Below are 27,271 nucleotides of genomic sequence, written 5' to 3' on the forward strand. Positions count from 1 at the left end.
ACTTGAAACCAGGGACAACGCTTTTCCCCCCACTCCCACCTCAGGTTAACCTTCCACCCACAAGCCCATCACTGGCCCTTCTCAGACCACGTGACATCCCCCCAACCCCCGAAACTCGCCTCCGCCAACCCCTCCCTTCGGGCCGCAGCCCGCTTTACTCCGCCTCTCAGACCCACGTGACCGCCTCTCTCCCACCTGACTGGCTCCTCCCTTTCCTTGGCCGGACCCGTCCACCGTCGCAGCTGCCCGACTCCAAAATGGCAGCCGCGCATAGCGCGCACCCAAGCGGCCGGACCTCCCTGACTCCCGGGCCGCCCCGCTCTCGCGCCCGGCCTCCCTCCTTAGGCCTTCACCTACACGCCTCCGGATTGGCCGCTAGGAATCCCGCCCCTCCAAAGCCCCGCCTGCTATTGGTCACGGTAGGCTGCCCTTCAGAGAGGCGTGCCCCCTCCCCCCGCCCCCCGCCCCCCGCCCCCCGCCCCGGGAGGTATTTTCCATTCCAGTGGGGGTTGGGGGGAGGGGGGAGGGGAAACGGGTAAAGAGGGGGAGGCGGCCGGGAAGGGGGTGGGGGCCTGACGGGGGCATCCGGCGGAGCTGGGGTCCCCGGGCTCCGTCCAGAGGAAGCCAGGCTGCGCTCGCTGGGCAGCCGGAGGGGACGGGACGCACCGGAGGGCGGGCGGACTCGCCCTGTCGGTGACTGCGCCGTCCCGGCCCGTCCTGCCTGGCCGCAGGTGCCCTGGATGAGGCCGCCCCGCGCGTCCCGAACGGTGAGTGTCCCCGCGGTTGCGCCCGGCCCGCCGCCTGCTCCCCGGCCCCCAAGCCGTGGTCCGCGGCCGGCTCTCGCTGCCCCGGTACCCGCGCCCGGCACAGTGCGCCCCCGGCTGTCGCCCCCGCAAGCCGGTGGAGGCAGCGCCGGCTTGGGGCTGGGATGGGCTGGCCGGTGAAAGGACGGCGAGCCCGGGCCGCGAGCTCCGTGCAGATCACGCCGCACACAGTGGGAGCGTGCGCTTAGTAGGCTCTCGATGCATTTCTGAGGAATTGTTATTCCAGTTCGAGGAACATGGGGTACCTAAGGGGAAGGGGTCGTCCGGGGCCAGTAGGAGGACATTCGTGATCGGGGTCTTGGTGGGTTGTGGGGAGGCCACGGGAGACTGAGCCACTTACGCAGGCTGCAGGGAAGGGGTCACCGACCAAGTCACTTGGGGCTCCAAGGGCCTGGTCTGGGGGTCCTCAAGGTCAAGGAGAAAAGCTCCACTGGGGGATGAGGGAGGAAACCCGGGAGTATAGATGTGGAAAATGAATTGAGCGCCCCGGGAGGTTTAACTAACCAAGGTGGGTAAGGGATGCGGAGGCGGGAGCTGGAAGACCCCTCTGCAACTACTTGGGCTCCGAAGAGTCTTTGATGTGGGGTTTGGGTATCCGAGTAGCAGAAACGGGTGATTTTGTGGAGAGGGAATTGCTTAAAAACCGTGTAAATACATCTTGGTTTGGTTCTGAACTTTGAAAGGCTTGAGGGATTGGAGCCACAAGGAAATTTTGACATTTTCTTGTGACGTTCGAACTAAAATGTGCCTGGCTGCTGCTGGACTTTGTCAGTTGTCTTTGATTGAAAAATGGATGTGTATGTTTGATAGTTTTTTATCAGTTACAAGTTTTGCTGGAAATTCTCATATAACTACACCTTGAAATTCTTGTAGCGACCTCTCTTCATAGTGGTGGCTTACTTCTTCCCTATTTAACATTTAGACTGGATTGGGCTGTTATATACTACCGAGTTTTATTCTAGAAGACTAATAAGTAATTCAAATTCTTTCTTTTCCTTACTTTTATTTCTCTACACGATCATGCAAAATTGAACTTCAGAAGTGTTGACTGGGAAGGATATGGTAAGATAGCAGCTCTATTGAACAATGCTAAAATCAAGTTATGTTTCCTAACAATTGGTAATCTTAATGTCAGTCGTTTAGTTTAATTTTAATAATTTTTCATTTACATAACACTCTAGAGAGTGGGTCGGAAGCATATGAAAATGTATACCGGGTTTAGGCAGTAGTGGTGGTACCCAGAGTCCACCTCTGTGGCAGTCCATGGCAGTTCTTCATTTCACTGAGAAGAGATCTTTAATCTTATGAATATTTTCTTAATTGTATATATGTTACTATTTTTTTACATTTGTAGAGTACTTTACAGTTTACAAAATGAAAGCTAATTGGTACTTAAACATATTTTGGAAAAATTTGTAGATCATATTTTGGCCCTTTTATTCATCAGAGAAAACATTTCTGCAAAAAGGTGTTAATATTTTCAGTTGGCACCTTCTTAGTTCTTGAATAACTAATGGATAATTTTGTCTTTTTTTCTCCTTATTGTCCTTGAATTTTACTATTCGTCCTCGGGGAGAATGTACTGGCATACAAAACAGTAGCCTAAAATATTGAAACCTAACACCTTTTAACATTATAATAGCTTTTACATTATTCACCTTGAGAATCATCTATGGCAGACCAGTGGTCAGGAAAGCTTTCCCCTGTCACCTTTGTTTAGATTGGGGTGTTTTCTCCTTTTGTAGAACTAAGGAAAAATAACACTTACTGGCTGTGAAGTAATGGTAATAACTAAACAGAATGAGAATGGGAAGCTTGGAAAAAAGATATATGTGTATGAGTCACAATTCTTTTAGAGCTGGAAGGGTAGACGACCATGGAGATGATTATTTTGCAGATTAGGAAACCAAGACTCTGAGCAGTTGAAGGGATTAAATTGCTATTTAGTGATGAGGCCAGGATTGGTGGGCAGGTCTGTGGACTCCAGTACAGCGGTTTTTTGCTTGATCGCTTTCACATTGTTTATTTCTAAAGCTTTCTTGTGCCAACTGTTAATGGTTTTTGGATTGTTTGTATTGTTCCCTTCTAAGGATGAAGTTTGAATTGACTACTTTTATCCATGAAATTATATAAAACTGGGTGGGCTTTTATTTAAAAGTTTAAAACAGCATGCTGCATTGTTAGTGTTAGTGCTGATAGTTCCGTCATTGGAAAGAGACAAACTGTCATTTAGATTAAAATATTAGATGAATGTCTTAATATAGTTTAGCATTCTGTAATTTTTATGCTAAAAATTAATTGCTTAAAAGATTTTCGAAATTCAAAAGGTTCTTATATTTTCAAAGTAAATTATATGAAAATTATTTTCAGTTAGTGTGGGGATTTTGTTAAAATGGATTTAGTACCTTTAAAAAGAGAGTAGAGTTACATGATCATTATGAATACATAATTCCTATTATAGGTGTAATAGAGAAAGACAAGATTTGTATCTCAGCCCCTTCACATGATCTCAGGCAAGTGATTTAACCGCAGTGTACCTGACTTTACTCATTTGTAAAGTGAGAATGTTAGAAGTACCTACCTCATAGCATAGTGATGAGGTTTAACCGTGCCTGCCTACTACATTATAAGGGTACAGCAAATATTAGACATTATTCTCTGTGGTTTATTAGGTGTATAAGCAGGCAGTTGTGTGCCCATTTATTTCCTTGCTGTGCACACACTTTCAAGCTACAAAAATTCCTAGAAAAATGCATGATCAAATCATAGTCTTCAGTAAGGGGTACTTGGTGCAGATGATCCTCTGATGTTTCATATTTGCTCACTCTCCTTCCTCTGCTTACTTTGGACCTCTAATTAGGTCTGCATATCAAATTAAAGTGAATGTGCTAGTGTTTCTGAATGTCATTGGGAGATCCTTGTTGCAGTTTCATTATTCTAGAACAAAAATATTAATAATTGATTTGCAGGTATTCTAGTGAAAATACAGTACTAGAGTACTGGAGACCTGCTGGGTATGCTTAGATGAGGGAAGTGAGGAATTTATAAGGTATATTATTCACTGGAACTCTTCTCTGCCCGTGGAACCATGGGAAAATCATTGAATCCTGTTTTCTGTTAAGTGAATATTTTGATGACTTCATTCATTAAGCTGTGAGATTTTAGTGATAAAATTTGTGTGACTCCAATTTTATAACATATGGTTCTTTTTAATTTGCTGTAACCCAGGTTCAACTAGTGTCAAGACCATGTGTTTTTAGCAAATGTTTTTGACAGTAACAGTTTGAGTCATAAGTTATCTCAGAGTCCTTGTTAATGGTCTATTATCTAAAGAATAGTGAATTTCTCTTGGTGTTCTATGATTCTGCCTTCTCAGGATTTTCTGTTGCTTTTGTAACAGTCCTTCTTTCATTTGTAGTCCTTTTAACTTCGAATCTCGTGCATCTTTGTGGTCTTTCCTTACAGCATCTTTGCCTTCTGTCACAATATGTAACTTCTCATTTGTCATGCAAGAGCTGTTTTTTAACGACTTTTGTAACATTAATTTTCATTATTTAAAAAATGTATCTCCATAATGTCTTTTACATGCCTTTATTTTTAGAGTTTCATTGAAGTGAGTCTATTTTACAGATGAGGGATTAAAACGAGAAACAAGCTAGAGCTCAAAAGCATTGTTATTATGCCAGTAGTAGTCTTGCTCTTGTTTTTGATCGCAGGGAGTCATGCTGTTGGTGGTACTTCAGATGATGAATACTTGGGCCAATTCTTTAGTCTAAAGTGATGCTAACAGGGCTAAGAAAGTTACGTGTAGCCATCACAAGTTTCCAGTTATATATTTCTTTCCCTGATACAGAATTTTATTGTTTGAAGAGTGACCAATTTCTAATATTCTTTTGATTAACTCTTACAATAAGGATTATGAAGTTACCACAATGTATTGGGCCTTTATTGCATTCATGACATACTTTTAGGAATTTCATAGGTACTTTCTTCAGGTCTATTATATAATCTAACCATGAATAAGTTAATTTAATATGGTTTTAGAAGGCATGTCATGTTAAAATATAACCAACCATTGCTCATTTTTTCATTAGGTTGGAGTTTCTTTATACATTTAGAGATAATTATGCCATTGTGAATGGACTGTTATTCATGCTTAAAATTCACGGGTATGTGAACTGAGTAGGTGTAGACTGTAAAAATTACTTTCTTAGCTTCAGCGCAGTTAGAAAATGAAAGAGGGAAAATATGAATTATTTGTCTTGTCCATCATAACAGATTCTTCATCTGAGTTAGCCAGCTATCCTCCTTGTAAGAGGAAGGGGGAAGGCTTTTGAATGTAGTCAGAGCAGAAATAATCTTGAAAGGATAATTAGGCTGGATTGTTGACTCATGTTAATGTTGGATAAATTTGCATCTTAGTGACCTGAAAATTAGTTGCCTGCCTTTACATGTAGGTGAAAAATTGTAGGGAATGATTTGAGACAGACCATACTGAGTTATGAAATATAATATAGCAAGAATATGTTTTCACAGGTTCATATGCTGTTTAACACCAAAATTAAATTTACCTTACTTTGATGAGCTTTCATACAGTAATTTTTTTTTATCAAAACTGGTAAGAGGAAGAAGTAATGAAGATAATTTTTTAAAAATTGTATTTGAAATGGCTTACGTGCTTTGGGATCATGTTTAAATTGACTTCCTTATTTTATTTGAGGATGACCATAAATAGGAGCGATGTCATCTTCCTACTCTGAGCAGTATCCTTGAGTTAGAAATATTTCAGCCTGGCGCGGTGGCTCAAGCCTGTAATCCCAGCACTTTGGGAGGCCGAGGCGGGTGGATCACAAGGTCGAGAGATCGAGACCATCCTGGTCAACATGGTGAAACCCTGTCTCTACTAAACATACAAAAAATTAGCTGGGCATGGTGGCACGTGCCTGTAATCCCAGCTACTCGGGAGGCTGAGGCAGGAGAATTGCCTGAACCCAGGAGGCGGAGGTTGCGGTGAGCCGAGATTGCGCCATTGCACTCCAGCCTGGGTAACAAGAGCAAAACTCCGTCTCAAAAAAAAAAAAAAAAAAAAAAAAAAAAAAAAAATCCTTTAAAAAAAAAAAAAAGAAATATTTCAAACAATCTAAAAGGGTGGAAGCTTATTTAAATAATAGATATAGGGAAAATGGAACAATGAGAACTAGAATGATGGAATGGAAATGATATGGAAACTGTACTTTAGACCTGCGTATATGGTAGGAAGTTGGAGGAAGGGGAGTTAGGATAAGAATCAGAGGTGGTTGGATAGAGAGTAGTGTTGAGGTTAACCGGATTTTGTAGGAATTTAGCTCTAGTGTGAATCCCGAATCCCACAGGTTGGCACGTTATATCAGGATGTAATATCATTATGTACTATATATATTTTGCTTTTCGGCTGTGATTCCCAGCTCAAACAGCTCCTGTAAGCCTCATTACTTCCTAAGTGACTAGAACAATGAAAGTATCTTTTGTTAGAGTAGTTGGCCTCTTATCCTTGGTTCCTGAAGCAGCTCTGAAACAGCTTCTGAGTAATAAAGAGGAAAGATAGTCTTTTGTTATTTACAACAAGCACTTTCAAACACACCTGAGCATATGTTAATGAAGCTATATTTGAAAAGTCCCTAGGTAAGCACTGGTTGGAGGTGATGATCTCCAGGGATATCAGCCTTGGGCTCTGAGGGTTGCCACTTTCAACTCCACCTACCAACCACCCGGGAGGAGACGGGGTCCAGACTAGTGGAGGCCTCTGTGAAGGTGAACAAGAACACATCCACGTTCTGGGAGAATGGCACACTCCAATTCCATGGGGGACAGAAGCTGCTGCACTTCAGACCCTGCCCTATTTCTGGCTATTTGTATCCTTAAAATATAGTTTGTAATAAACCAGCACATACTTCACAGTGTTTCTCTGAGTTCTGTGAGCTGCTCTAGCAAATTAATTAAACTCAAGGAGAAGGTTGTAGAAACCCTAGTTTATAGCCAGTTAGTCAGAAGCACAGGTAAAATAATGGAGAATAGGATTGGCATCGGAAGCGGGGCTCAGTCTTTGGGTCTGAGTCCTCAACCTGTGCAATCTCACGCTATCTCTAGGTGTAGCTGTTGTCAGAATTGGTTTGAATTAGAGGACACCCAGTTGGTATCTGCTGTAGAATTGATTGCTTGCTTTTGGGTACAGAGAAATCCTTACACACTTTTTGAGGTCACATATGTTGATTGTTGAATGACAATGTGAAGAAACTGAGTTTGTTTTTTCTTACAGATTACCAGACAGGAAAGCATCTGAAATATACTTAAAGCTAAAGGAGAAACCCACTGAATGTTAAATATAATCTATAAGGAGAAACCCAAGTACTTAAGAGTTAAATATGCCTGTGGCCAAAGGGGAGCTTCTTTATCTAATTATTTCATATTTGACATTGGGTATTTACATGAAAACAGCAGTCCAACCCCATTATCCTTCAGGTGATCAGTACTCGGATGAATTTTATTTAACATTTTTATAAATGATTTAAAAGATAGACTGGCAGTGATAGTTGCCAGATTTGTAGCTGACTCCATGTGCTGTTCCAGGTAGTTAAAAGCCAAGCCAGCACGGAGAAGCTACAGGAATATCCTCTGATGAGTTTTCATGTGGCACAGAATAAGATAATGCATTTAGGGGAAGATATTCCAAATTATATTTATAGGACCTGAGTTGTGACCCAGGAAGGGGATCCAGAAGTTATGTAGATGACTTCCTTGAAAGCATTTATTGTAGTTGCTGCTGGGTCAGAAAGTCCAAGAATAAGTGAAGCATTGCTGGGCATGGTTCTGAAAACAAAAATGATGCTATATTAAAAAAAGGGGGGTTATCATATTTTGACTGTTTATTATATTCCAGGCTAAGTGATTTATTATGACTGTTCTTACATTTAATTCTTTTAATTCAGAAAGATAGGTGGCATTATCTAATTTTATAGAAAAGGAAGTTTGGCAAGAGAAGGTTAAGTGACTTTCCCAAGTCAGTCCATGTGTGGTAGAGTTGAGACTTATGTGCTAGTCTATTGATTGTTAATCCTAGACATTTCCCGGGATATGAGGAGGCACCACTTAAAACCTGTAATAATTTAAGTCAGGGTTTATGAAGTGCTCTTTTACTCTTTGCTGTGGTTGGCTTTGGATGTCGTTTTACCGCAAGGATGGTATCTAAATACTTTGAGAAGATTTAGAGACATTCCTTAAATTCTTGATTTTTAAGGAAAGCTAGAAATGTCTTGGTATACAGTTTTAGTCACCTCTGGTTACCCATGGCATTTCTTCCCTTGACTTTATAAAATGCTGGATGGTTGCATTAATAAAAGGAACATTAATTAACAAGGAAAATATTGTTTAATAGAAAAGTCACCAGAATAGGAATCTAGAGACCTGGGTTGTTCTAGTGGTATAAAGTAGTGATGTAAAAAACATTAGGATAGTATGGATAGTATGGAAATAAGCATACCATTCTTCTTGCCCTGGAGGTAGAGGAAAGCTTGGACTGTGTCTTGAGAGATCAGCGGGTGAAAGGGGTTGTTGAGTTGTAGGTAAAGGGAATAGCAGTATATTAGATGAGTCACTGAACTTCTTTGAACCACGGTTTCCTCAAAATTGAGATAAAATATAAGAAAGTACCAATGGCAGCATTTGATTTTGAAATCTCAAAAAAGTAAGGTTGTAAAGATCAAGTAAGTATATGTAAGAGTGCTTTATAAATTTTAAATGCTGTACAAATGTGGATAGAGGAATGCTGATGTTCCTTTGAAGAGTAGAGAAAACGGATGCAGTGAAAACTTAGGTGGCAGGACTAGGACAGAAAGTAGAGGAGGAGAGGTGGGGAAGGGAGGTATTAAAGATGAGAAGAAAAGGACAGATGGGAAGAAAGTTGAATTATAGTTCTCTTTATGCCTGTCAATCACAAGGTAAATAAGAAGTCTATAATGGAAGAATTTTAATGTCAATTTACTGTAAAGTGGTGGCTCAGGAGATAGTTGAAACATATTAATCACTTTTCATTTAGTCTATATTGACCACGTTAATAAGGCTATGTAAATAAGCTAACTGAGAGTTGGTGTGTTTTTGTGATTGTTTCTTCACTTATTACTTCTGTACAGGTTGATCTAATGGTTGTAAATAGTTATAAGAGTGCTCATAAAAATGAAGTAACCTGGACTGAGTTACTATTTATTGTAGATTATTAGAAATGAAAGACTATAGAGTGTTTAAGGAGGAAGATGCTATTTGATTTTTCTAAATCAGTGCAAAGGAAAATTAGGAAATCAGACTAGGACGGAGGTGGGAGGGGAATAAATTGTAAAGGCTTTTGTATGTATGCCATACTAGGAGTTTGGATTTTTATTTAGTTTTATGGATGGGAAGTGACACAAACAGTTTTATGTTTTAGAAAGTTGATCATAGCAGTAGTAAAGAGAATAGTCTGGAGGAGAAAAGATTGGAGACATTCACCAAGTAATTACTAAGCAAATACAAATGTTCCTCAACTTACAGTGGAGTTAGTTCTGATAAACCCATCCTAAGTTGAAAATATTATTAGGTCAGAAATGATAATATCATGATAATAATATGCCTAACCTACCAAACACTATAGCTTAGCCTGGCCTACCTTAAATGTGCTCAGAGCACTTACATTAGCCTACAGCTGGGCAAAATCATCTAACAGAAAGCCTATTTTATAATAAAGTGTTGAATGTCTTATATAATTTAATGAATCCCGTACTGAAAATGAAAAACAGAATGGTTGTGAATTGAACCAAATTGTAAGTCAGGGACTGTCTGCATTACACATGGCAAGGTGAGTGAATGAATCAATTCTCCTTGACTTGTGGTAGATAGATGACAGTCAAGGAGGCCATTTAAGGCTCAGCTCTAGTTCAAGAAAGAGATGCATCATATGATGGTCTGATTTAAGGAATTTGTAGTGGGGTTGGAAACACGAGCACTGCTCATTTCAGAGATACTTAAAAGTCTGAGTCCTCCAGATTTTGTTAATGTTAGAAGGAGATAGAAGTTGAGGATGAGTCTAGGATAATACATGCAAGTTTGAGAGAGAGAGAATACTGAGTTTGATTTCAGATAAGTAATAATGCTTTTTAGATAAGTAAAGATACCACAGTATCAGTTGGAAATACAGATCAGAAATTCTGGATCAGAAGTGTGGTCAGGCTTATAGATACAATTTTGAAGGCATATACTTTATAGCTGAAAATTAGGAAAGTAGGTGAGTAATGCCCATAATACCTAATGATAATGCATTCAGAACAAAAAGTAACTGCCATTCCTGGTACTTAGTTCAAGAGCGTAGACATTTCATAATACTTACTTGTTACCCGTTGCCACCCCAAACCCGCTACCTAGTCTTACAAAAAATATAGGAAAATATTTGCTGCCAGAAATATTTGAGTGTCCTTGAAACACTGTACCACTTGGGATCTTTCTTCCTGCCTTCAGTATCCTGCTAGCCGTCCAGTACAACACAGGATCCTTAGACAAATACATTTCCTTGTCCCTCACCTAGAGTTACTTTTTAGAATCCCTGTTTGCTGCTTTGGGCTGGTGAAGTGGTCTGAACAGACCCTGAAGATTGAAGTCTTTTTTCACTTTCTTTAGTATCTGTTTCAGAGCATCCCCACGCAACTATCACTTTGCCTCTTTCCCTCCTTACCTCTCCAGCCCCTTCGAGCTACTCAAAGAGGGAAAAATAAAAACAGCTTGAGGGAAGAGGCTGTAATCTTTTCAGTTTTCCCCCAAAAGTTCTGCTCTCTAAGCAAAGGATGGTGTTAATGAGTCATTAAGATTAGATGTCCAATTTCAGTGAAATAAATATGTCTATTAGGAGGAAGATCTTCAAGTGCTGAAGGGAATTTGGAAAGAATCTGACTTAGGTGGTGTTTAGCACTTAGTGGAAAAGATGAGTGTGGGGTTCAATTTTTTTATTTTTACTTATTTTTTTTATTTTTTTTGAGACAGAGTCTTGCTCTGTCACTCAGGCTGGAGTGCAGTGGCACAGTCTCACGGCAACCTCCACCTCCCAGGCTCAAGCAATTCTCCTGTCTCAGCCTCCCAAGTATCTGGGATTAGAGCATGTGCCATCTCATCCAGCTAATTTTTGTATGTTTAGTAGAGATGGGATTTCACCATGTTGGCCAGGCTGATCTTGAACTGCTGACCTCAGCTGATCCACCGGCCTTGGCCTCCCAAGGTGCTGGGATTATAGGCGTGAGCCACTGCACCTGGCATTGGGTTCAGTTTTAAAGGAGGTAGAAAGACAAGGCTGTACAGAGAAAAGTAGGAATAACCCTATTAAGAGATGGGGAAAACAGTACCAAGAAAGAAATAGAACATTAAGCAGGGGAGGGGGAGACTGGTGAACAAGATTCCTTATCTAAAATGCGTATTTTGAGTTGAGATTAATGAAAAATGTGCGTAGTTAGATGATTGAAAACTAAAATTGGGAATTGAAACTCCTTAAAGCACTAAGTAGAAAATTGAATGTGAACAGAGGATACTGTAACATAATTTAAATCGCAGTTGGGACTTCAGTGACAACTGTTATAGTTTTTGATGTTTGTAGCACTGATTACTTAATTTACATACTATTTAAATCCCTTGTATCTTTTTATTTTCTCCTTACGTACTTCTATAACAGCAATTCTTAAACTTTCTCGGACATGAGAATTACCTGGAGCTCTTTTTTAAAATACAGATTTCCAGTCTCCCACCCCCATGCCTGAATTCTGGTTCAGTAAAAGTTAAGGCAAAGATCGAGGTGATTCTGATGTATATGATCCTCAGACCGAAGTTTGGGAGATACTGTTTTAGAGAGTGGGCAAAGAGTAAGAAGATAGAATTGCATTTTTTGGTGGTTGTTTTCCTTTAATTTTTTTAAAAAGCGGAAGTATAATTTACATATAGTGAAATAGATATTAAGTTTATGTACAGTTCCATACACTAAATATCTTTAATAACCTTAAGAAAGTTAAGATTATTAAAAGAGTGGAGAGAGCGAGCCAAGATGGCTGATCACTAGCAGCTCGGGATTGTAGCTCCCAGTGAAAGCGCAGAGAACGAGAGGACGCCACATTTTCAGACGAATTTTTGTTGCTCACGGACCAGGAGATTCCCAGCAGAGGAACCCCACGGGTCGCCAGTGCAACTCTCGTGGCGGGCGTGGCGGTTTTGCCGGTGCCTCAGCGCGGCAGTTCTTGGTGCAGAGTCAGAAAAGCACCACCAATCTTAACGCTGCCTTTTTACCCTGCGCAGCAGGTTGCTCAGATTCCGGCGCTGAGAATCAACAAGTTGGACGTCCATTCAGAAACCTAATTAGAAAGTCGGTAATTACAAAGATGACAGATGGATAAATTTATAACGAAGGGAAGAAACCAGCCTAAAAATGCTGAGAATACCCAAAATCAGAACCCTCTCCCTCTACGGGGGATCACAGTTCCTCATCAGCACCGGCACAAGGCCTGATAGAGAACGAGTGTGTTCCATTAACAGAAGTGGGCTTCAAAAGGTGGATGATAAGAAACACTTCTGTGAGTTAAAAGAACTTGTTCTAACCCAATGCAAAGAAACTAAGAACTTCGAAAAAAAGGTTTGACGAAATGCTAACAGGAATAGACAATTTAGAGAGGAATATAAGTGAATTAATGGAGCTGAAAAACACAACACGAGAACTTTGCAAAGTATGCACAAGTTTTAACAGCCGAATTGATCAAACAGAAGAAAGGATATCAGAGGCCAAAGACCAATTTAATGAAATAAAATGAGAAGACAAGATTAGAAAAAAAAGGATAAAAAGGAATGAGCAAAATCTCCAAGAAATATGGGACTATGTGAAAAGACCTAATCTACGCTTGATAGGTGTACCTGAATGTGACGAAGAGAGTGGGGGCCAATATTCAACATCCTTAAAGAAAAGAACTTTCAGCCCAGAATCACATATCCAGCCAAACTAAGTAAGCTTCATAAGCGAAGGAAAAATAAAATCTTTTGTGAACAAGCAAGTACTCAGAGATTTCATCATCACAAGGCCTGCTTTACAAGAGCTTCTGAAAGAACCACTATACATAAAAAGGAACAACCGGTATCAGCCTTTACAAAAATACACCAAAAAGTAAATAGCATCAACATAATGAAGAATTTATATCAACTAATGGGCAAAACAGCCAGCTAACATCAAATGGCAGTGTTAAACTCGACTAAATCCCCCAATCAAAAGACACAGCCCAAACCCATCAGTATGCTGCATCCAGACCCACCTATACACAAAGACTCAAAACAAAGGGATGGAGAAAGATTTATCAACCAAATGGAGAGCAAAAATAAATAAATAAAAAGCAGGAGTTGCAATTTTCGCTTCTGATAAAATAGATTTTAAAGCAACAAAGATCAAAAGAGGCAAAGAAGAACATTACATAATGGTAAAAGGATCAATGCAACAAGAACAGCTAATGATCCTAAATATATACGCACCAAATACAGGGACACCCAGATACATAAGACTTATAAAGAGGCTTAGACTCCCACACAATAATAGTGGGAGACTTCAACATCAATGTTAGACAGATCAACAAGACAGAAAATTAACAAGGATATCCAGGACCTGAGCTTAGATCCAGAACAAGTAAACTTAATAAACATTTGTAGAACTCTCCACTTTAAATACACAAAATACACACTCTTATCAGCACCACATCACACCTACTTACAGGTTTAAGTGAAATATTAGTTGGCTGCTTGTTTGTTATTTTCTTCCCTCATTTTTTCCTGTCTCTATTAATAAGCACAATTATTGGTATAAAAGAGGCTTTCAATACCCATTTTTAGACTGCATTTTAGCCTGGGCAATAAAGCAACACTTCCATTCGCTCTCCCTCTTCCTCTTTCTTCCTCTCCTTCATTCTTTTTCTTTAAAATTATTATTTATTTTTTTTATATTTATTTATTTTTCTTTCTAAAAAAAAAAGAAAAAAAAAGAAAGTTAAACATCCACTTGTGGAAAAAAAAAACTAAGCAAACTAAATATAAGAGAGTACTTCTTCAGTTTGGTAAAGGGCATCTATTAAAAACCTATAGCTAGCATCATATTCATTGGTGAAAGACTGAGATCTTTCTACACTAAAAAAGAAAATTTAAAGATCTGAATAGGAATATACCAGGTTCAAGGTATACCTAAGTTCAAGATTAGTTTTGACACTTAATACATCTTTGTAACTTACAGTTTCTATCACTGCAGAAAGAGCCCCCTGTGCTCCCTTCCCATTCAGTCTTTGCTGTTTCTCCCTTTCCATGCCTGTAGTCACTGTTCTGATTTATTTCACGTAAGATTAACTTTGTTCTAGAATTTTATATGAGTGGAGTCATGGAGTATGTACTCTTTTGAGTCTGGCTTCTTTTGATCAGCATGTTTTTGAGGTTCATCCATGTTATATGTAATAATTGTTCCTTTTAGTCGTAGAGTAGTATTCCATTGTATAAGTATTATTGTGGAAAAGGGGTTGTCTCCAGTTTTCAACTGTTATGAATAAAGTTGCTATGAACATTCTCGTATAAGTCTTTTTGTGACATATTTTCTTTTCTTTTGGGTCAATACATGAAATTGCTGGGTTTTAAAATAGGTGTATGCTTAGCATTACGAGGAACTTGCAGAACAATTTAATTTGTGAGATAGTTTTACCATTTTACATTCCCACAAGCAATCTATGAGAGTTCCCTTTGTTCCTTATCATCATCAGTATTTGGTTTATTCTTCTTACTAGGATATCTCATTGTGGTTTGGATTTGCATTTTCCTTGTAACTACTTATGTCATGCATTTTAGCATGTGCTTATAGACTGTTTTCCATATCATCCTTAATGATATGTCTCTGTAAGACATTAGCCAGTTGCCAATTTTATGTCATTTTACTCTTAAGGTTTAGGATTTGTATATTAATTGAATATGAGTTCTTTGTCACATAAATGTATTACAGATTTTTCTCCCAGTCTGTGGCTTGACTGTTCATTGTCTTGGTGGCATCTTTCAATGAACAAAAGTTTTGAATTTAGTGGTCTCTTTTATCAATATTTCCTCTTATGTTAGTGTTTTCTGGGTCCTAAGAATCTTTGCCACCACCACAGTCGTGAAGATATTATCCTATGTTTTCTTCCAGATGCTTTATACTGCTAGCTTTTATTTTTAGTTCTATGAACTATCTCAAATTAATTTTTGCATATTGAGGCTGAGTTATTGGTTGAGGTTAGATTTTTGCCCCATATAGATAGCTAATTGTTCAAACACAGTATACTTTTCTTTCCCCTTTAATTGCTTTGGCACATTGTTAAAGATTAGTTAATGGGGTAAGTGTGGATCTGTCTCTAGACTCTATTCTGTTCATCTATTTGTCTTTCTGCCACTGTCACACTGTCTTGATTTACCATAGCATTAAGGCTTGAAATAAGATAATAGAACTTCTCCAGTTAGTTCTTTTTCAAGATTGTTTAGACTTTTTTTAGTTATTCTGCATTTCCATATAAATTTTATAATCAGTTTATCAATATCTGCAAAAAAAAACCTTTTGGAATTTTTATTAGGGTTGCATTTAAATCTATGAATTGGAGGGAATTTACATCTTAATATAAATATGATATAGCTCTATTTAGATCTTTTTTAGTGTAGAAGAACTCTGTCTTTTACCACGGAATATGTTAGTTATAGGTTTTTCATAGATGCCCTTTATCAGATTGAAGTTTTCTTTGCTTAGAGTTCCCACCCCCCCCCCCCAAGTGGATGTTTAGCTTTCTTAGAAAATAATTCTGCATCTATTGAGATGCTTATGTGGTATTTCTTCTTTATTTTATTAAGATGGTGAATTACATGGATTGGTATTTGATTATTAAACCAACCTTGCATTCTTGAGATAAACACTTGGTTGAGATGTGTTGTCGGGGTTTTTTTTTCCCCCTAGATTCATTGAGGGATTCTTGGTCTATAGGTTTTTTGTTGTTTGTTTGTTCATTGTTTTGTGGCTTTATCTTGCTTTGGTATCAGAGTTATGCTGACTTTATAAAATCAATTAGGAAATGTTTCCTCTTACTTTATTTTGTGGAAGAGTTTGGGTAAAATTGATGTTCTTCTTCCTTAACTATTTGATGGAATTTATCAATGAAGCCATCTGGGCCTGGAGTATTCTTTGTGGAAACTTCTTAATTAAGGGATTTAATTTTAAAAAGAGAGAATATAGGCCCAGCACAGTGGCTCATGCCTGTAATCCTAGCATTTTGGGAGGCTGAGCTGGGAGGATCTTTTGAGCCCAGAAATGAGATCAGCCTGGGCAACACAGCCAGACCCCCATCTCTACCAAAAATTTAAAAATTAGCCGAGCATAATGGCACCTACCTGTAGTTCCAGCTACTCAGGAGGTTGAGGCAGGAAGATCATTTGAGCCTGGGAGGTCAAGGCTGCAGTCAGCTGTGATTATCATGCCACTGCACTGCAGGGTGGGTGACAGAGTGAGACTCTGTGTTTAAAACAAATATAAGACTACTCAGATTTTCTGTTTCTTTTTGTCTGTTTTGGTAATTTGTGTTTTGGAGAATCTGTTCATTCAAATCTGTTGAATTTATCAGCATGAAAATAAATTATAAATTTTATGAAACAGTATTTCCTTTTCATGTCAGTAGGATCTATTTCTTCTTTCATTCTTGAGATTGGATGCCTTTTCTCCTTTTTTGTCCTTGATTAATCTAACTTGAAGAAGGAATATGAATTTCATCAATCCTTTCAAAGAACCAACTTTTGACATTCCTTTTTCTCTATGGTTTATCTGTTTTCTGTTTCATTATTTGAGCTGTTTAATTCCTTCCTTCCTCCTTACTTTGGGTTTAATTTGCTCTTTTTTCCCTAGTTTTTTTTTAAGTGAAAGCTTAAATAATTGATTTTCAAAACTCTCTTAAAAGCAATTATTAACATTTAAAGCTATAAGTTTCCCTGTAAGCATTCTTCAGCCGTATCCTACAGATAATAATATAATTTAATTATTATTCCATTCAAAATATTTTAAAATTCCTCTTGTAATTTATTTGACCCATGGATTGTTCAAAAGAATGTTTCCACATAATTTTCAAATACTTGGTATTTTCCAGGTATCCTTTTGTTACTGTGTTTTTATTTAATGCCAAGGTGATCAGAAAACATACATACCCTTAATAACTTCAACCAATATAAACTTTTTGATTGTTTTATAGCACAACATATGGCATATCTTGGTGAATGTTCAGTGTGTGCTTGAAAACAATGTTTATTTTCCTGTTACTAGGTGGGGTGTTCTATAATTGCCAGTTGGGTTAAGTTGATCTTCTATGTCTTACATCTTTACTGATTTTCTGTCCATGGTTCTGTCAACAATTGTGAGAGGGGGGTTGAAGTTTCCAGCTAAAATTTTGGATTTGTCTGTTTCTTCTTTCAGTTACTTCTGTTAGGTTTTGTTTCCTATTTCACGCATAATTTACAGTACTGTTGAGTGCATGTACGTTTAGGATTATTAAGTCTTGTTGATGAATTGACCCCTCTGTCATCATGAAATGGTCCTATTTATCCCAGGGAATTTCCCTTGTTCAGAAGTTTCTGTCTGATACAAACTTTTCTTCTGATTAGTATTTACATGATATATCTTTTTCATCCTTTTAATCTATTTGTATCATTATATTAAAGTGGATTTCTTGTAGGGAGTAGGTAATTGGGTCTTGCTTTTTTTAATCTAGTCTGATAATCTCTCCTTTAATTGATGTGTTTAGACCAGGGTTGGCAAACTACGGCTGGCAGGCCAAATGTGGCCTGCCACCTGTTTATATAAATAAAATTTTATTGGAACATAGCCATGCCCCCATGCCAAGCAGTGGTTTAGACCATTTGCACTTAATGTAATTTTGATATAGTTGGATGAAAATGTGCCATCTTACTATTTGTTCTTTGTTTGTCTCTGTTGCTTTTTTCTTTGATTTTCTACCTGTTTTTGGATGGATTATTCTTTTATGATTCTATTTTATCTTTTCTGTTGGTTTGTAACAAATCTGTTTAAGTATTTTTTGTTGGTGGCCTTAGTTAATCATGATTTGCCATCAGCTAGTGTTTTACCACTTAATGTGTAATTCAAGAATCATAATAATTACTTCCAGTTCTTCTTTTCCGTATTTTGTGCTTTTGTTGTCATACATTTTGAGCTTATGTGTTCTTTTTGCTTTGTCAGGAAGGTTACTTTTTCAAGTAATTAAAAGTGAGAAAAATACTGTAATCCCCGCACTTTGGGAGGCTGAAGTGGGTGGACTATTTGAACCCAGGAGTTCAAGACCAGCCTGAGCAACACAGTAGGACCCAGTGTCTACAAAATATAACAAAAATAGTGGGATACAGTGGCTTGTGCCTTTAAGTCCAGCTACTCGGGAAGCTTAGGTGGGAGGATAGCTTGAGCCTGGGCTGTCAAGTCTGCAGTGAGCTGAGATAGTGCCACTACACTCCACCCTGGGTGACAGAGTGAGACCCTGTCAAAAAAAAGAAAAAAAAAAAAGGAAGAAAAATATCTTTAATATTTACCTTCATTTAACCATTTCTTTAGATTTTTGTTTCTTCCATCCAAGTTTGTGTCTAGTATATTCCCTTTGCTTGAAAAACTTCTTGTTACATTTCCTGTAGTACAACATTCCTCTCATTTTGTTTTCAGTTTTGAAAGTTGTTGGTATGGATATAGAATTCTAGGTTTTTAGGATCCCCTTACCACCATCTTGTTGTTCCACTATATTCTTGTTTGCATAGTTTCTGTCAAGAAGTTTGTTGTAATTCTTATATTTGTTTCCCTGTATATAATATGCTTTTTTCCTTTGGCTGCTTTTAAGATTTTGTTTGTATCACTGGTTGTCAGCAACTTTATTATGTTTCCACTTGATACGGTTTTTTGGAAGTTTATTGAGCTTCATGGATCTCAACATTGTATTCATCAAATTTGTAAAATTTTTAGCCATCTATCCTGAAATATTTTTCTTCCCAGCTGTCTCTTTCCTCCTCAGACTCTAATCCTACATATGTTCAACCACTTAATATTAACTTTAACTTACAGATTACTGAGGCCCTGTCCATTTTTCTTCTAATATGTTTCTTTTTCCTTTAGTTTGGAAATTTTCTGCTGCCCTGTCTTCAAGGTAACTGATTTTTTTTATTAACAGCTTCTTTGTCTAATTTGCTGTAAGGCCTGTCCAGTTCGTTTTTCATATCAGATATCCTCGCCCCCGCTTTTTTTTAGATCTAGAATTCCTGTGTGGTTCCTTTTACATATATATGGTTTCCATTTCTCTGTACAGTATTCCCTTTTTCTTCATTGTGTTGATGTTTTTCTTTATGTCTTTAAACTCTTTTCTAATAGCTGTTGTAAGGTCTTTTATTCAAATGTCCTTTACTTACCCCAGCCATTTCTTGGTCCTTATTATAGGTTATTATTTCTTTTTCATAGGTCTGGTAATTTTTTATGGATTTCATGATGTCGAGTATCTTGATTTTTTTTTTTTTTTTAATATGCTATTTCTTGATTGTTGAGTTTTGTCCTGGCAAGCAGTTTATTTATGGATCAACTTTTTAAATTTTTTATTTAATTAACTAATACATTTAATTAATTAATACAGAGTCTCACTTTTTCACCCTGGCTGGAGTGCAGTGGTACAAACATGGCTCACTACAAACATGGCTCTCTTGAATATCTGGGCTCAAGAGATCCTCTTGTCTTAGCCTGCTGTGTAGCTGGAACCATAGGTGCACAACACCACACTCTGCTAATATTTTGACTTTTTTGTACAGACAGGGGCTCTCTGTGTTGCTCAAGCTAGTCTTGAACTTGTAGGCTCAGGATTCCTCCCGCCTTGGCCTCACCAAATGTTGGGATTACAGGCATGAGCTACTATGGTTGGCCAATTTTATGGATCAACTTGAACTTTCAAGTTTTGTTTTCAGAGTTTTTTGTTTGGGGAATTTTTGTTTGTTTTTGGGCAGATATAGAATAGCTTTTAGTTTAGGGCCTGTTTGGGCCCATCACTGAGGTGTGCACTTTTTGTGTCTCCTTTAATCCCTTCATGTATTCATGAGGATTTATTCATCCCAGCTGGCTGTTGATCCTATCCTGTGTGAATTCTAAATTGTTTGGTGGAGAGTGTCCCAGTATTTGTTATTTTCTTGGACGTTTTTCTTTGTGTAGCCTCATGGAGTTACATATCACATGTATGCAGATTGGTATTTGGCCAAAAACTCAAGAAGACCCCTTTTGCATATTTTGGAGCACTTTCTCCGTGTAATTTCCTCCTTTGTGGTTCAATGCCCTGCAAATTCTAGCTGCTTCAGACTCTATATTCTGAGCTCTATCACCTCAACTTAGTGAGACTAGTGACTCTTTGGCTTCCTCTCCCTGTGGTTTGGTCCTAGGCAGAAAGCTGGAGCAATCATAGGGCTCCCTTATTTGTTTTCCTTCTTTAGGGGATCATGTTTTCATATTGCCTCTTATCTTGTGTGAAAACTATTGTTTGATATTTTGTCTAGTTTTCTATTTGTTTATAACAGCAGGACAATTCTGGACTTTGCTTCTGGCTCATGACTAGAAGTCAGAAGTCTTCTGCCTTCATTTTTTAAGGATATTCATGCCAGATATAGAATTTTGGGTTAACAGGGTTTTTTTTTTTTTTTTTTTTTTTTTTTTTTTTTTTTTTTCTTTCAGCACTTTAAGGTCATCATTTCATTATCTTCCAGCTTTCTGATGAGAAGTTAGTGGTATTTCTTACCATTGCTCACTTGATGAAATATGTATTCTTTTTTCTCTTCCCACTGCTCTAAAGATTTCTCTTTTTATCTTTGGTTTTACACCATTTTGTTAATTTTAGGATTAGGTTACCTCTAATAAAGAGGCATGCCTTTTCTGAGTCTCTGTTGAATGCATGAGGTATTCAACAAGGTCTTTCACTCTTAACTGCTAGGAATTTTAATGTCTTCTGGATTTGTGCTTGCAAGCTCAGAAGTTGTTTGGTTTACACTCTGTAGTTGCTCTTTCCTTACATGTTATTTTTTTTACTGATCTGATGGAATACTGCCTGCACATGTGCAGCTTAGTCTCTAGGCAAAGACTCAGGAGATCACTTTAAAGATTTCTGAAACTTCGTCTCCACAGCTCCCTTCTAGTTTTGCTGCTCAAATTCCAGCAACCTCAGTAGCCTCAAACTTCAAGCTCTATTTCCTCAACTCAGTGAGATTCTTGTGTTTTTTTTTTTTTTTTTTTTTTTTTTTTTTTTTTTTTTTTTTTTTTTTGGTGTTTCTCCTCTATGGGGTATAAGCAGAAAGCCAGGGCATTTGTGAGTCTTTGTTTCTCTTCTCTCGGGATTCACAGTCCTGTGCTGCCTGTCATCCAAATATCTGAAAATAATACTTCATTTATGTTGCTGAGTTTTATAGTTATTTACAGAAGGTCTAGCCCAATACAGTTTACTCCATGATAATTGAAAGTGGAAGTATAGGAGTTTACTCCTTCTTTTTTTAAAAAAAGCTCTTTACAATTTTTGGTATATTATAATTTTTAGATGATGGCTTTATTTTTAAAAATCATGTCGGCTCATATTTTAATTTTCAAGCAATAAAGTTACAGAATAAATTTTTTTAAAAAGGAAAAATAATATTCCTAAACCCAAAGTTTGCCAGTTATATGAACATCATTTTGGGCATCTTTTATTGGTGGTCTACTCATAGAGGGATAATTATTTTATTTTTAAAATGTCATTCATATTATTTCTGATACAAGGCATTTAAGTTTAATCAACAGAGCTAAATTTGTTAAATAAAAGCAATATGGGAAAAACTGCTCAACCACAGATAAATGCTTTCTAAAAGAGTTTTCTCTAGACTTAAGGAATAAGATTACAGAAAAAGCCAAAGAGCTGAATGACAGCAATAATTGTGTGCTCCAGTAGGTCTCTCACATAGAAAAGAATAAAGTATTGGCAAATATCTGTTGCTCCTAGGAACATTCAGTGATACAGCTTTCTAAATGGCAGTTTGGCAATATTCAAAATCCTTAAAATGTTCATAACCTTTGCTCAAGTTTACCTTTTATGAGGTAATTATGAGGAAATAGAGATGCACACAAAATGTGTATGTTACTTATTCATTACAGTGGTATTTATAATGTTTAAAAAAATTAGAAACCTCAAATGATTAAGTTATGCTATAGTTGTGTAACCAAATACCATAAAACTATTACAAATCATGTTCTTTAAAATTTTTATTTAGAGTACTTTACTGATTATAATAAAAATAACAGGCAGGAGATGAAAAATTAAGAATTTGGATTTTGAGGGTTATAAGAAAAGTTAATGATAAAAACAGGATGATAAATACCCAATCCTTTTTCTCCATTTTTGCAGATACTTTAGGTTGAGCTTTTTAAAAATATATATATATGTATATATATATATGTATATATATATATATACATATATATATATATGTCATTGCACTTTAAGCTTGAACTTTATTGATAGCTTTATAACTAGATTTAATGAAAGGAACACTTATTCTTACACTGTACATGTAATATGTAACCTAAACTTTTTCCAGACTGAGACAGTCTCCCATGCTTCATAGTTTAAAGTTACGAGTTTCTATCAAACAGTTCTTTATGCACTTGGATAAATTTAATATTGCTATCTTTCCTGTTTTCTTTTTTTAGAGCTGGTTTTAAAGAAGTTCTGATCTTGCTTTCTTAGCCAGTGTTCCTGCCCACTTCCTTGCAGGTGTAGAAGTCTTTATGTTAAAGAAAGAATAGACATCATAAGTCTTGCGTTTCTCAATAACATATTGTTTGCTGCCTGTATCCCTGGCATGTTAAACATATGGACCTGTTGCTCTTCAGGAACTCACTGTAGTGACTCAGCTTCACATATTTTGCTATATATAGAACATGTTGGAAATCCATAGCAGAAAGTTAATAATTAAGAGTCAAAGCATTGTTATGGTTAATAAACAAAGAAATAGGCACGTCCTTTAGGGAAGCATCATTCATACCAGAACTCAAAGAAGAATGACCTTAACCTAAATGGTCTAGAGTCTATTCCTCAGCAGTCATAGATCCAGAAACTCAGTTTGATCAGGGAAATGATTCCATTCTAAGCAAATTTATGGAATACTGATAAAGAAAGCAAGGCTGATTTTAAAAATTTATATTAGGAAACAATATCAAGCCATGATAGTCTGATGGTCCACCTTGTCATTGTAGGTTTATATCTGCCGAAAGGATGTGAGCTACTGGGTTCACTGATCAGAGCATGTCGTCCTGAAGTCTTGTTTTTTAACCTGAGCCTCGGTGTTCTCATTATTAAAATGGTGATAAAAACTCATACCTCATAAGATTGTTGTGAGAATTAAAGATAATCCAATAAAGTGATTATTACAATTCCTTGCACATCCTTGCTGTTCAGTAATTGTTAAGATTGTTTACCTGTACATCTGAATTTGAAGTCTTGAACTTAAAGGTTGACTTGATCTTTTCTTGATTCCTGCAGACATTGCTGGGAACTCTACTGCTCTTGATGTTATAGGATACTAACAATACTTGATTTACAAGAATATTTTTGTTCTAAATGGTAAAATTTAACTCAATCTATGAGTTTTTGCATAGATTATGTGTTACTGTCAGATCTGGCTGTTTTACTATTTTGTATCTATGGTAAGAATCTCTTTTAAAGACTTCAGCAGTATTTGCTTTTCCAATTTGGCATTTCTAAAACAGCTTGATATTTCTTGTAAAACGAGAAGTTAAATCCAGGTAGCAAATTTAATAAACTGTTTTTACTAATAGCTGACAAATTTTTAAGATTGGTGTTCTGTTGTTAGCGTTTCTAGTTCACTGTATTTGTAGATTGTGGTTTTGTAAGGGATCTAGTCCAATTCCCTGTTTTTCAGATGAGTTTACAGAGAACCAGAGTGAAACTAAGCCAGACAGCTGATGCATCATAGGGTGTCCCTGGGACTGTGAGGTGCCAGTGCAGCTGAGCCCAGGACAGTGAGGCCCTTGATATAAGTGTGTGTACTCTGGAGGAGGCAAGGAGAGGAGCCAGCTCCTCCTTTTGGTTGTCAGCATCATTTCTTTCACATGGTTTTGAGAAGGCAGCATTGAATTAAGCAGCGAGCTTGCCATCCAGAGGTGCAGACGTCGTAAGTTCCTTCCTTCTAGGAGGAGCCCCTACCTGCCCCTGCTTTCTTGATTAGCCAAATCCAAATCAGAGGTGAATGAACAAATGTCCTTTCTGTGTCCAATTTCGTGTCTACTACCTAGACACCTTACGGCAGTTGAGACTTACCTAAGAGCATTTTAATGGCAGAGCTCAGACTCCTTTGTGTCGCAGTGCCTCTCTACTTGAAATGAATTTATTTTGTCTTCCATGGAAAAGATTTATATGGGAGACTTGTTAAAGAATGTGTTGACATCTGTTTAAATGTTATTCCCTAAGTGTATGCCATAGTGCTTTATTATGCACAGTTCTGGTGTCTAATTATCTCAGATCTGCGGCGTCTCCTTAGCCAAGTCCCTGAGGTCCTGTATTATTTTGGTCTCTCTTTTGTTTGAACCTCAGGGTCTGGAACATTTTAAGCATTCAGTAATTAACGTGAATAGGAGGTAAATATTTGTTATCAGTTTCTAATTGCACCAAATTTTACATTTTAGCATAATGGAAAACATATGAAGAGCTGGATTTGCTACATAAAGCTCATATACCATCAGAAGGTTTAAGATAGAGAAGTTATCTAGTGCTGTTGTCATTTAAAAGGAGCGAGTGTTCCCACAGTAGAGTTATATTTAATGTGTTATGAATTAAAGTTAGGGAGCATAAGATAGGTCACTTACTTAAGTAGTTTTTAGTCATCTGGTTAGTCTGTTAACTTTTATGGCATCATCCCAAAATATATGTAGTTACAAATAATGAATAGCTGTCTTCTTTGAATTATAATCTTCTGTGTCTTTTGTTGTACTGATTTGCTGTTGGTTTGTCTTGGAGAAAAAAAGAAATATTTCATGCCTTCTTAGGATGGTTTTACAGAGGGGTGCAAATGTGACCAGTCTGAGTACTTGATCCCAGTCAGCATTCAAAGGGCATGTTTTTGGTGTCAGAGGAAATTAGGTGAAAAAAATATGGATAGATTAGTATAAATCTGTTACTGCTATTAGAAAAAGTAAGGTACATTCCATCTTAATAATGGACAGTATTATCATTTCTGTTTCAAGGACCCAATGAATATCTAATATGAATATATAATCTTTATTCAAACTTCTGTTTGATTTGTATGTACTCTGTTTGCCTTGTCTTAAATTCTCTTTTTTACATGATGATATTAAATATTTGTGTTTAGTTGGTATTAGGTATTAATAGCCTCTATGGTTGGTTAAAAGAGATGCTTGTTTCTCAGTGTAGAATTTATACCCATTTCATATATTAGTAGGTAGTTCATTCTCCTGTTTCACTAATGCACACATACTCAAAAGATTTAAGACATTTTATATACATTTGCCAGTTGGGGGGTAAAGAATCTGTCAACCAACTCTCCAGAGTCTGCTTTTTCAATTAGTCTGTAATTCACATTTACTTTGAGGTATATGTATGCAAGTAGGTTGGATTAGTGGGTGTGTTCAAGCCGACTTCTATTACTCATCAGAATGTCCTTGAAATTCAGCCTGGTTGTTGCATGTATCAATGGTTGATTCCATTTTGTTGCTCAATAGTATTCCCTTGTATAGCTGTACTAACAGTTTGTTTATCCGTTCACCTGTTACAGAAGGACGTTTGAGTTATTTCCAGTTTGGAGCGATTATGAATAGAACTGTTATAAACATTTATATATGGGTTTTTGTGTGAGCACAGTTTTCATTTCTCTAGGATAAATACGAAGGGTTGGGATTGCTGGGTCATATGGTATATGTATGTTTAACTTTATCAAAAGTTGCCAAATTGTTTTCAAGAATGGCTGAAAACATTCACAATGTTATAAGAGTTCTAGTTGCTTTGCATCTTTGCCAGCATTTTGTGTTACCACCACTTTTTATCTTATCTGTTCTATGTTATTTTGGCTTTAAATTTGGATTTCTCTAATGTCTAATAATATTGAATATTTTTATGTATTCAATTGCCTTCTATCTGTTCTTTTCAGTGAACTCTGTTCAAGTCTTTTGCCCATTTTTTAATGGCTGTTATATGTTTTCTTACTGTTGAATTTTGAGAGTTCCTTATATATTCAGGATAGAAATCCTGTGTCAGATATGTCATTTGCCAATAATTTCTTCCAGTCTATACTTTGCTTTTTATTCTCTTCACACTCTCTTTCACAGAACAAAAATTTTTAATTTGAGGAAGTTCAATTCGTTTTTTTTCTTTTATGGATAGTACTTTTGGTGTCACGTCTAAAAATTATTTAACTCTGTCACAGTGATTTTATCTCATGTTCTAAAAGTTTTATAGGTGTGCATTTTACAAGATATTACATCTGTGATCCACTTTGAGTTATTGTATAAGGCATGAAGTTTAGGTTGAGGTTTGTATATTCGGTATATAGGTGTCCACTTGTTACAACACCTATTGTTTAGGGAAAGACTACCCTTTTCTCCATTAAGTTGTCTTGAACTGTTGTCAGAAATCAGTTGGTCACGTTTGTGTGGGTCTCTTTCTCAGTTCTATTCTGTTTTGTATGTCTGTCCTTTCCCAATACTACAGAATGTTTTAATTACTGTTGGGTTTTTATTATATTTAAAAGCAGGACTTACGATTCTTTCAGTTTTATTTCTCTTCAAAATTATTTGGCTATTCTAGTTCCTTTGCCTTTGGTTTTAAAATCAGTTGGTTTGTATCTATAAAAAATATCATGGGAAGGGATTGATTAGAATTGTGTTAAATCTGTAGTCAGATGGGAAGAATTGACATCTTTAATATGTTGAGTCTTCCAGCCCATGAATCTGGTATCTCTCACTGCTTATTTACATATTTTCTTATTTCTTTCATAGTGTTTTAGTTTTAGCAAACAGCTCTTGTACAGTTTTTGTTAGATTTAATATTTCAGTATTTCAGAGGTATTATGAATGGTCTTTAAAATGTTAGTTTCTAACTGTTCATTGCTAATATATAAAAATATGATTGACTTTTGTGTATTGACCTGTATCCTGTGGCCTTGTAATCTTAACTCTTTAGTTCTAAAGGTTTTCTTGGTAGATTCTTTGGGATTTCTATGTAGATAAATATGTCTTCAAATAGAGATAGTTTTAATTCTTTCTAATCTGTATGCTTTTTTTTTCTTCTTGGTTTCTTTCACTGGCTAGGACATCAAATACAATG

General features: G+C 37.0%; 1 protein-coding gene across 2 annotated transcripts in view; it reads left to right on the plus strand.

Annotated features, from left to right (window-relative positions):
• The first annotated feature begins 237 nt into the window (after positions 1 to 237).
• The window catches only part of SOCS5 (suppressor of cytokine signaling 5), a 59,669-nt gene continuing 32,635 nt past the window's right edge, over positions 238 to 27,271 (plus strand). The window contains exon 1 of one of the 2 annotated variants that reach the window (XM_039462431.2): positions 238 to 419. The gene's annotated coding sequence lies outside the window, so the exon portion shown is untranslated. Of the gene's footprint in view, positions 420 to 536; positions 768 to 27,271 lie in introns of those variants that run through there. The other variant, XM_039462428.2, reaches the window with a different exon arrangement.

The sequence above is a fragment of the Saimiri boliviensis genome, chromosome 1 (assembly GCF_048565385.1).
Source record: "Saimiri boliviensis isolate mSaiBol1 chromosome 1, mSaiBol1.pri, whole genome shotgun sequence".
Taxonomy (NCBI): domain Eukaryota; kingdom Metazoa; phylum Chordata; class Mammalia; order Primates; family Cebidae; genus Saimiri; species Saimiri boliviensis.